Raw genomic sequence first — 13,313 nt, 5'->3', positions numbered from 1 at the left:
CAACGGTGACAACAGTGACAACGGTGACAACAGTGACAACGGTGACAACAGTGACAACAGTGAAAACGGTGACAACAGTGACAACGGTGACAACAGTGACAACGGTGATATCAGTGACAAGAGTGAAAACGGTGAGAACAGTGACAACGGTGACACTAGTGGAAACAGTGAGAATTAAGAGAACTGTGACAACAGTGACAGCAGTGACTACGATGACAACAGTGAGAAGGGTGACAACTATGACAACAATGACAACAGTGACTACGGTGACAACAGTGACAACGGTAACGATGGTGACAACAGTGACAACAGGGACAACAGTGACAACGATGAGAACGATGACAACTGTGACAACACTGATAACTATAAAAACGGTACCAACAGTGACAACGGTGAAAACAGTGACTGCGTTGATAACGGTGACAACGATGACAACAGTGACAACAGTGAGAACTATGACAACGTTGTCAACAGTCACAACGATGACAACAGTGACAACGATGTGAAAAGTGACAACATTAACAACAGTGAAAACAGTGAACCCTATGACAAACGTGACAACAGTGAAAACGGTGACAACAGTGACAACGGTGACAACAGTGACAACAGTGAAAACAGTGACAACAGTGACAACAGTAAAAACAGTGACAACAACGACCACAGCGACAACAGTGAAAACAGTGACAACTATGAGAAAAGTGACAACAGTGAGAACGGTGACAATAGTGACAAGAGTGAGAAAAGTGAAAACAGTGACAGCAGTGACAATGACATCAGTGACAAGGGTGACAACGATGAAAACCGTGACACCAGTGAGAACTATGACAACTGTGACAACAGTGACAGCAGTGACTACGATGACAACAGTGAGAAGGGTGACAATGGTGACAACAGTGACAACAGTGAAAAGGGTGACAACTGTGACAACAATGACAACAGTGACAACGGTGACCACGATAAAACCAGTTTCAACGGTGACAACAGTGACAACTATGACAACAGTGACAGCAGTGACAACGATGACAACAGTGACAACGGTGACGATGGTGACAACAGTGTCAACAGTGAAAAGGGTGACAACGGTGACAACAGTGACAACCGTGACAACAGTGACAACGGTGAGAACGATGACAAATGTGACAACAGTAATAACTATGAAAACGGTACCAACAGTGACAACAGTGAAAAGGGTGACAATGGTGAAAACAGTGACAACGTTGACAACGGTGACAACGATGACAACAGTAACAACAGTGAGAACTATGACAACGCTGACAACAGTCACAACGATGACAACAGTGACAGCGATGTCAACAGTGACAACATTAAAAACAGTGAAAACATGGAACACTATGACAAACGTGACAACAGTGACAACGGTGACAACGGTGACAAAAGTGACAACAGTGACAACAGTAAAAACACTGACAACAATGACAACAGCGACAACAGTGAAAACAGGGACAACTATGACAAAAGTGACAACGGTGACAATAGTGACAACAGTGAGAAAAGTGAAAACAGTGACAGCAGTGACAATGACATCAGTGACAACGGTGACAACGATGACAACAGTGACAACAGTGAGAACTATGACAACTGTGACAACAGTGACAGCAGTGACTACGATGACAACAGTGACAACAGAGACGACAGTCACAACGTTAAAAATGGTGACAACAGTGACAATGGTGACAACAGTGACAACAGTGCAAAGTGTGAGAACTATGACAACTGTGAGAGCAGTGACAATGATTACAACAGTGACAAGAATGACAATAGTCACAACGTTGACAACGGTCACAACAGTGAGAACAGTGAGAACAGTAACAGCAGTGAGAATGATGACAACAGTGACAACAATCAGAACGGTGAGAACCGCGAGAACTTTTTCAACAGTGACAACTATGACAACAGTGACAACAGTCAAAACGGTGACAACGGTGACAACAGCAAGAAAGATGACATTAGTGACAGCAGTGACAACAGTGACAACAGTGCCAACAGTGACAACGATGACAACGGGGACAACAGTGACAACAGTGACAACGGTGACAATAATGACAACAGTGGCAACGGTGACAGCAGTAAAAACGGTGAAAACAGTGACAACGGTGACATTAGTGAAAAAAGCGAGAATTATGACAACTGTGATAACAGTGACAGCAGTGACTTCGATGACAACAGTGACAACGGTGACAGTGGTGACAACAGTGACAACAGTAAAAAGGATGACAACGGCGACAACAATGACAACAGTGACAACGGTGACAACGGTGACAACGATGACAACAGTGACAACAGTGACAACAGTGACAACTGTGACAACAGTGACAACGGTGACAATAGTAACAACGATGAAAAGGGTGACAACAGTGAAAACAGTGACAACTATGACAAAGGTGACAACAGTTACAACGGTGACAACAGTAACAACGGTGACAACCGTAAAAGCAGTGACAACAGTGACAACAGTGACATCGGTGACAACAGTGACAACAGTGACATCGGTGACAACGGTGACAACACTACCAACAGGGAAAACAGTGAGAACTATGACAACAGTGACAACAGTGCCAACAGTGACAACGATGACAACAGGGACAACAGGGACAACAGTGACAACGGTGACAATAATGACAACAGTGACAACAGTGACAAATATGACATCGGTGACAACAGTGACAACAGTAAAAACGGTGCAACAGTGACAACGGTGACAACAGTGACAACGGTGACATCAGTAACAACAGTGACAACGGTGACAACAGTGACAACGGTGACATTAGTGAAAAAAGTGAGAATTATGACAACTGTGGCAACAGTCACAGCAGTGACTACGATGACAACAGTGACAACGGTGACAATGGTGACATTAGTGAAAAAAGTGAGAATTATGACAACTGTGGCAACAGTCACAGCAGTGACTACGATGACAACAGTGACAACGGTGACAATGGTGACAAGAGTGACAACAGCAAAAAGGGTGACAACAATGACAACAGTGATAACGGTGACAACGATGGCAACAGTGACAACAGCGACAGCCGTGACAACGGTGACAATAGTGACAACGATGACAAGGGTGACAACAGTGAAAACAGTGACAACTATGACAACAGTGACAACCGTGACAACGGTGACAATAGTGACAACGATGACAAGGGTGACAACAGTGAAAACAGTGACAACTATGACAAAGGTGACAAGAGTTACAACGGTGACAACAGTGACAACGGTGACAACCTTGAAAACAGTGACAACAGTGACAACAGTGACAACGGTGACAACAGTGACAACAGTGACAACGGTGACAAAGGTGATAACAGTGACAACACTACCAACAGTGAAAACAGTGAGAACTATGACAACTGTGACAACAGTGACAGAAGTGACTACGATGACAACAGTGACAACAGTGACAACGTTAAAAATGGTGACAACAATGACAACAGTGACAACAGTGACAACGATGACAACAGTGACAACAGTGCAAACATTCAGAACAATAACAACAGTGACAACGGTGACAACAGTGACAACGGTGACATCAGTAACAACAGTGACAACGGTGACAACAGTGACAACGGTGACATTAGTGAAAAAAGTGAGAATTATGACAACTGTGACAGCAGTCACAGCAGTGACTACGATGACAACAGTGACAACGGTGACAATGGTGACAACAGTGACAACAGCAAAAAGGGTGACAACGGTGACAACAATGACAAGAGTGATAACGGTGACAACGATGACAACAGTGACAACAGTGACAACGGTGACAACTATGACAACAGATACAACAGTCACAACTGTGACAACAATGACAACGGTGAGACCAGTGACAACGGTGACAATAGTGACAACGATGACAAGGGTGACAACAGTGAAAACAGTGACAACTATGACAAAGGTAACAACAGTTACAACGGTGACAACAGTGACAACGGTGACAACAGTGACAACAGTGACAACGGTGACAACAGTGACAACAGTGACAACAGTGACAACGGTGACAACGGTGATAACAGTGAGAACACTACCAACAGTGGAAACAGTGAGAACTGTGACAACTGTGACAATAGTGACAGAAGTGACTACGTTGCCAACAGTGACAACAGTGACGCCGTTAAAAATGGTAACAACAGTGACATCAGTGACAACAGTGACAACGATGACAACAGTGACAACAGTGCAAACAGTGAGAACAATAACAACAGTGACAACAGTGAAAACAGTGACTACTATGACAAAGCTGACAACACTGACAACAGTGACAATAGTCACAACAGTGAGAAAAGTGATAAAAGTGACAACAGTGACAACGGTGACAACAGTGAAAACAGTGACAACGGTGACAACAGTGACAACGGTGACAACGATGACATTACTGACAACAGTGACAACTATGACAACCGTGACAACAGTGACAACGGTGAAAACAGTGAAAACTATGGCAAGGGGGACAGCAGTGACAACGGTTACAACAGTGACAACGGTGACAACAGTGAAAACAGTGACAACAGTGACACCAGTGACAAAGGTGAAAAATGTGACAACGGTGAGAACGATGACATTAGTGACAACAGTGACAACGGTGACAACAGTGACAACGATGACAACAGTGACAACAGTTCAAACAGTGACAATAATAACAACAGTGACAACAGTGACAACAGTGAAAACCGTGGCAACTATGACAAAACTGACAACAGTGACAAGGGTGACAATAGTGAAAACAGTGAGAAAAGTGAAAATAGTGACAACAGTGAGAACGGTGACAACAGTGACAACAGTGACAACAGTGACAACGGTGACAACGGTGACAACAGTGACAACGGTGACAATGATGACATTACTGACAACAGTGACAACTATGACAACGGTGAAAACAGTGACAACGGTGAAAACAGTGAAAACTATGACAAAGGTGGCAACAGTGACAACGATGTCAACAGTGACAACATTGACAACAGTGAAAACAGTGACAACTATGACAAAGGTGACAACAGTGACAAGGGTGACATCCGTGACAACGGTGACAACAGTGACAACGGTGACAACAGTGAAGACAGTGACAACAATGACAACAGTGACAACAGTGAAAACAGTGACAACTATGATAAAAGTGACAACAGTGACAACGGTGACAATAGTGACAACAGGGAGGAAAGTGAAAACAGTGACAATGACAACAGTGACAACTGTGACAACGATGAAAACAGTGACAACAGTGAGAACTATGACAACTGTGACAACAGTGACAACGGTGACAACGGTGACAACGCTGACAACAGTGCAAAGTGTGAGAACTATGACAACTGTGAGAACCGTGACAATGATTACAACAGTTACAAGAGTAACAACAGTCACCAGGTTGAACACGGTCACAACAGTGACAACAGTGACAGCAGTGACAACGATGACAACAGTGACAACAGTTCAAACAGTGACAATAATAACAACAGTGACAACAGTGACAACAGTGACAACAGTGAAAACCGTGGCAACTATGACAAAACTGACAACAGTGACAAGGGTGACAATAGTGAAAACAGTGAGAAAAGTGAAAATAGTGACAACAATGACAACAGTGACAACAGTGACAACAGTGACAACGGTGACAACGGTGACAACAGTGACAACGGTGACAATGATGACATTACTGACAACAGTGACAACTATGACAACGGTGAAAACAGTGACAACGGTGAAAACAGTGAAAACTATGACAAAGGTGGCAACAGTGACAACGGTTACAACAGTGACAACGATGACAACAGTGACAACGGTGACAATGGTGACAACAGTGACAACAGTGAAAAGGGTGACAACGGTGACAATGACAACGGTGACAACGATGACAACAGTGACACCAGTGATAACTATGAAAACGGTGACAACAGTGGCAACTCTGACAACAGTGAGAATGGTGACAGCAGTTAAAACGGTGACAACAGTGACAACGATGTCAACAGTGACAACATTGACAACAGTGAAAACAGTGACAACTATGACAAAGGTGACAACAGTGACAAGGGTGACATCCGTGACAACGGTGACAACAGTGACAACAGTGACAACGGTGACAACAGTGAAGACAGTGACAACAATGACAACAGTGACAACAGTGACAACAGTGAAAACAGTGACAACTATGACAAAAGTGACAACAGTGACAACGGTGACAATAGTGACAACAGGGAGGAAAGTGAAAACAGTGACAACAGTGACAATGACAACAGTGACAACTGTGACAACGATGAAAACAGTGACAACAGTGAGAACTATGACAACTGTGACAACAGTGACAACGGTGACAACGCTGACAACAGTGCAAAGTGTGAGAACTATGACAACTGTGAGAACCGTGACAATGATTACAACAGTTACAAGAGTGACAACAGTCACCAGGTTGAACACGGTCACAACAGTGACAACAGTGACAGCAGTGACAATGATGACAACAGTGACAACAATCAGAACGGTGAGAACCGCGACAACTTTTTTAACAGTGACAACTATGACAACAGTGACAACAGTCACAACGGTGACAACCGTGACAACAGCGAGAAAGATGACATCAGTGACAACAGTGACGACAGTGACAACACCCGTACGAAACGAGCAGCGCTGCTGCAGCGCTGCAGAATGGCTTCAAGAAGCGCTACAAAAGAGCTGTAAGAGCGCTGGGCTGCAGCAGGCGCAAATTTTGGCAGCAGTGGAAAGCCCTTTGACACTATAAACAGCGCTTTTGCAGCGGTGCAGAAAATTCCCGAATCACGATCTGCGCTGCAAAGTGGCTGCAAAGTGGCTTCGAAAAGACAAAGAATGTTGTTACCGGTAATGGCCTACCCCTCGTTAGTACAAAAAAAAAGAAATGCAGGCTCCAATAATACAATAATCATGATATATGGTAGAGGAGTTGACAAGGCCTTAGTAGCGGAGTAAAAACCACTAGAAAGTCAAAATGCAACTTATACTTTATTAGTATCCACGCGTGCACGCTACAAAAGCACGTGACATAGAACAAATCTGCAACAGTCTCGCTTTGTAAATATTTAGCAATCACGGTCACTCATCTGAATATAAGAACATCCGTTAACATGCAGACATTGAAAATTATCTTTTTAAAAAATAAAGAGTATAACAGCGATTGTTCTACATAAAGTTTACACGGACAGCAGGCAAATGATATTTTGATTCGTTGCAACGGGCTAAGCTGGACTGAGGACATTGCTCACCTTGACGTTTTGTCCATGATCCACGATCTTCTACACTTTTTTCATGAAAGAAATCAACCCAATTTTACTTTGGTCGTCGTTAAATTTTACAATGGACTAAGGAACGAACATTACCACGAGCGTATAAGATTCTTGTGAGTGCGAACCCCATCTGAGATTCTTGTATCTGTGTTGCTTGCTCTGGTTCGATTCGTCGATACTTAGCGTAGAGGTCACGGTTCAGTGCGTTGTTTGCAAATACGTTTGAGCTGTTCGATCCAAAAACTTCAACAGAACTTCCATCTCGAAACAGAACTAGATGCAAAAAAACTTAGAATGTTTGCGCCTTTCATTCAACGGTCGATCCCGTTTTTTTCTAGAGATGTAATGGGATCTCATGCAAAAGGACCGACCAATTAGATTACGGCCTAGAATGTCTCCAGCGAATTAGCGATAACATTCCCACACTTGCCGGTCACGGAATAAAATTTATTGAAAGGATAGAATTTGGAGGTTTATTCAATAAGTGATCTTCCCTGCGCACAAGCTTACTCACATTTCTTAGAGGTATGACAGTCAAAGTTTTCGCGTTATAAAAGCCGTAATTTGTGCCAAGGCTTTATCTGGCGATTCATGTTATTGGCGCTCAAGAAAGTCAGATCGACCGCAGCTGAATTGTAGAGTTACGGCAGCTACTTCGCAGCGTTTGAAAGTCGGCAACTGCGCTGCAAAACCGCTGCCGAGAGCTTCAAAGAACCTTCAAAGGCTGCACAACGCTTTTGCAGCCCGCCGCAATTTGAATAAAGCTGCTGTTTGGCTTCTAAAAGGCTGCTGAACAGCTGTAATTTAGCTGAACAGCTCTTTTGAAGCGATTTTGTGGCGCTGTACAGCGCTATAAGTTTCGTGCGGCCAGTGCCAACAGTCACACCGATGACAACGGGGACAACAGTGACAACAGTGACAACGATGACAACAGTGACAACAGTGACAAATATGACAACGGTGACAACAGTGACAACAGTAACCACGGTGACAACAGTGACAACGGTGACAACAGTGACAACGGTGACAACAGTGAAAACATTGAAACCAGCGACAACGGTGACAACAGTGACAACAGTGACAACGGTGACAACAGTGAAAACGGTGACAACAGTGACAACGGTGACAACAGTACCAACGGTGACAACAGTGACAACGGTGACATCAGTGACAACAGTGACAACGGTGACAACAGTAACAACAGTGACAACAGTGACAACGGTGACATTAGTGAAAACAGTGAGAATTATGACAACTGTGACAACAGTGACAGCAGTGACTACGATGACAACAGTGAGAACGGTGACAATGGTGACAACAGTGACAACGGTGACACCAGTGACAACAGTCAAAATAGTAACAACGATGACAACAGTGACAACAGTGAAAACAGTGACAACTATGACAAATGTGACAACAGTGACAACGGTGACAACCGTGAGAACAGTGACAACAGTGACAACAGTGACAACGGTGACAACAGTGACAAAAGTGACAACACTACCAACAGTGAAAACAGTGAGAACTATGACAACTGTGACAACAGTGACAGCAGTGACTACGATGACAACAGTGACAACAGTGAAACCGTTTAAAATGGTGACAACAGTGACAACGGTGACAACAGTGACAACAGTGAAAACAGTGACAACTATGACAAAAGTGACAACAGTGACAACAGTGACAACTATGACAACGGTGACAATGGTGACAACGATGACAACAATGACAACACTGACAACTATGACAACGGTGAGAACAGTGACAACTGTGACAACAGTGACAATGGTGACACCAGTAACAACGGTGACAACAGTGACAACGAAGACAACAGTGACAACAGTGAAAACAGTGACAACTATGACAAAGGTGACAACAGTGACAACGGTGACAAAAGTTACAATGGTGACAACAGTGAAAACAGTGAAAACAGTGACAACAGTGACAACGGTGACAACAGTGACAACAGTGACAACAATGACAACAGTGACAATAGTGAAAACAGTGACAACTATGACATAAGTGACAACAGCGACAACAGTGGCAATAGTGACAACAGCGAGAAAAGTGAAGAGAGTGACAACAGTGACAACGGTGAAAACACTGAAATCTAGGACAAAGATGACAACAGTGACAACGATGACAACAGTGACAACGGTGACAACAGGGACAACAGTGACAACAGTGAAAAGAGTGACAACTATGACAAAGGTTACAACAGTGACAACGGTGACAACAGTGACAACGGTGACAACAGTGAAAACAGTGACAACAGGGACAATGGTGACAACAGTGACAACAGTGACAACGGTGACAACTGTGACATTATTGACAACACTACCAACAGTGAAAACAGTGAGAACTTTGACAACTGTGACAACAGTAACAGCAGTAACTACGATGACAACAGTCACAACAGTCACAACAGTCACAACGTTGAAGATAGTGACAACAGTGAAAACGCTGACAACAGTGACAACAGTGCAAAGTGTGAGAACTATGACAACTGTGAGAAGAGTGACAATGATTACAACAGTGAGAAGAGTGACAACAGTGACAACGTTGACAACGGTCACAACAGTGACAACAGTGACAACAGTGAAAAGAGTGACAACTATGACAAAGGTGACAACAGTGACAACGGTGACAACAGTGGTAATGGTGACAACAGTGAAAACAGTGACAACAGTGACAAAGGTGACAACAGTGACAACAGTCTCAACGGTGACAACAGTGAAAACAGTGAAAACAATGACAACAGTGACAACAGTGAAAACAGTGACAACTATGACAAAAGTGACTACAGTGACAACGGTGACAATAGTGACAACAGTGAGAAAAGTAAAAACAATGACAACAGTGACAACGGTGAAAACAGTGAAAACTATTAGAAAGGTGACAACAGTGACAACGGTGACAACAGTGAAAACAGTGACAACAGTGACAACAGTGACAGTGGTGACAACGATGACAACAGTGACAACTATGACAACGGTGACAACAGTGACAACTGTGACAACAGTGACAATGGTGACACCAGTGACAACGGTAACAACAGTGACGATGATGACAACAGTGACAACAGTGACAACAGTGTCAACTATGACAAAGTTGACAAAAGTGACAACAGTGAAAATAGTGACAACTATGACAAAGGTGACAACAGTGACAATGGTGACAACAGGGACAACAGTGACAGCGGTGACAACAGTGAGAACGGTGACAACAGTCACAACGGTGACATCAGTTTAAACAGTGAGAACTATGACAAGTGTGACAACATTGACAGCAGTGACTACGATGACAACAGTGACAACGGTGACAATGGTGAGAACAGTGACAACAGTGAAAAAGGTGACAACGGTGACAACAATGACAACAGAGACAGCGGTGACAACGATGAGAACGATGACAACAGTGACAACAGTGACAACAGTGACAACTCTGACAACGGTGACAACAGTGACAACTCTGACAACAGTGACAACGGTGACATCAGTGACAACGGTGACAACAGTGACAACGATGACAACAGTGACCACAGTGACAACAGGGAAAACAGTGACAACTATATGACAAAGGTGACAACAGTGACAACGGTGACAACAGTGACAACGGTGACAACCGTGAAAACAGTGACAACAGTGACGACAGTGACAACGGTGACAACTGTGACAACAGTGACAACACTACCAACAGTGAAAACAGTGAGAACTATGACAACTGTGACAACAGTAACAGCAGTGACTACGATGACAGCAGTGACAACAGTGACAACAGTCACAACGTTGAAAATGGTGACAACAGTGACAACGCTGACAACAGTGACAACAGTGCATAGTGTGAGAACTATGACGACTGTGAGAATAGTGACAATGATTACAACAGTGACAAGAGTGACAACAGTCACAACGTTGACAACGGTCACAACAGTGACAACAGTGACAACAGTGACAGCAGTGATAATGATGACAACAGTGACAACAATTAGAACGGTGAGAACCGCGACAACTTTTTCAACAGTGACAACAGTCACAACGGTGACAACGGTGACAACAGCGAGAAAGATGACATCAGTGACAACAGTGCCAACAGTGACAACGATGACAACGGGGACAACAGTCACAACAGTGACAACGGTGACATTGATGACAACAGTGACAACAGTGACAAATATGACAACGGTGACAACAGTAACAACGGTGAAAACAGTAACAACAGTGACAACGGTGACAACGGTGACAACAGTGGGAACGGTGAGAACGCTGACAACAGTAACAACGGTGACAACCGTGACAACAGTAACAATGGTGACAAGAGTAACAACAGTGATAAAAGTGCTTACATTGATAAAAGTGACAACAGTGAGAAAGATGAGAACGGTAATTACAGTGACAAGAGTGACCAAGGTGATAACGGTGACAACAGCGTCAACAGTGACTACGGTGACAATAGTGACAATGGTGACAACGGCGACAACACTGCGAACAGTGACAACGGTGACAACAGTGACAACAGTGACAACAGTGACAACAGTGTCAACAGTGAAAACAGTGAGAACTATGACAACTGTGACAACAGTGACAACGATGACAACGCTAATAACAGTGACAGCAATGACAATGATGACATCAGTCACAATAGTGACAACGGTGACAACAGCGACTACAGTGACAACGGTGACAACGGTGAAAACAGTGACACAGCGACAAAGGTGACAACAGTGACAACAGTGACCACGATGACAACAGTTTTAACAGTGACAACAGTGACAACGATGACAACGGTGACAACAGTGACAACGGTGACAACGGTGACAACAGTGACAACGGTGACAACAGCGACAACAGTGACAATGGTGACAAGAGTTACAAGAGTGACAACGATGGCAACAGAGACAACAGAGACAACAGTCACAACAATGAAAACGGTGACAACAGTTACAAACGTGACGACAGTGATAGCGATGACATCAACGACAACAGTGACAACGGTGACAACAGTTAGAACGGTGACAACAGTGTTAACAGTGACAACGTTTACAACAGTGACAACAGTGACAACGATGTCAACGGTGACAACACTGACAACAGTGACAACGATGACAAGAGCGACAACAGTGACAACGATTACAACAGGGACAACTGTTACAACGGTGACAACGGTGACAACAGTTGGGAACTTAAGATGGAGACTTTTTTGGGGTGACGGCGACCGGACTGGCAGAGAAAGCCTGGAACTGAGGCAGCCGTCGCTTCCTGTCAAAAATTGAACATTAAGATCGCAGTGAACTAAGGAGGACGGCGCCTTTAATTAGAAGAATACCGAAGAGGAAAATATGGCTTCACATAAAGAATTAAGAGAATTAATATATGCTGTGGAGACAGCATGTATCGGATGAAGAGTTTCTTGTTTTGTGGGAAAATTATGTGTCCAAAAATTTCGATTTTTCCCGGGATAGTTACGATCCATTCACGCAAAAAAAAAACATGGGGGATGCAGCGAGCGCAAGGCAGAATTTCGTGCTGAAAAAAAAAAGATCCCCACAGGCTTGCCGGAGCCTTGCAAATGACAGGAACATTAAAATGCTACCAAGGAACCGTATTCTTAGTTTGGTATTGAAATAATTCCTGGGAAATACTTGCATGCAAGAACAACAACAACGGCAACAACTTTATTTCAGTATTCCCACGTTAGTACAGGGTATTACCTACTATTTTATAGAATTTTCAATGCGTTTCATTTATACGATATTCTAACGAAAAGAGCGAACTAAAAACACACAATTAAAATATCGGAGTTCATATTTTTTTCTGGATACTTTTATTTAGCTCGTAGGACAATTTTGTCCATGTCAAGCTCACTTACGGTTGGCTGTTTGCCAAGTTGGATCTTGACCCTGTGACATGAAAACATAGAAACATTCAAAGATGTAAGTTTAGATAACAGAGCTTGGAAATCGAGCTTGAAATGTCCCTCAAAGAAAACAAGGACAATTTAAGAAAGATAATCTGCAAAATTTTGGTTGCTAAACGCAACAGACCTGAT

At 43.4% G+C, this 13,313-nt stretch overlaps 1 protein-coding gene across 2 annotated transcripts in view; it reads left to right on the top strand.

Annotated features, from left to right (window-relative positions):
* LOC140934886 (carboxypeptidase Q-like) overlaps nucleotides 1-13,313 on the top strand; it is a 40,671-nt gene that overhangs the window by 24,216 nt on the left and 3,142 nt on the right. The gene's annotated exons all lie outside the window — the stretch shown is intronic.

Source organism: Porites lutea, chromosome 4 (assembly GCF_958299795.1).
Source record: "Porites lutea chromosome 4, jaPorLute2.1, whole genome shotgun sequence".
NCBI classification, from domain to species: domain Eukaryota; kingdom Metazoa; phylum Cnidaria; class Anthozoa; order Scleractinia; family Poritidae; genus Porites; species Porites lutea.
This window is presented reverse-complemented; position numbering and strand designations above follow the sequence as displayed.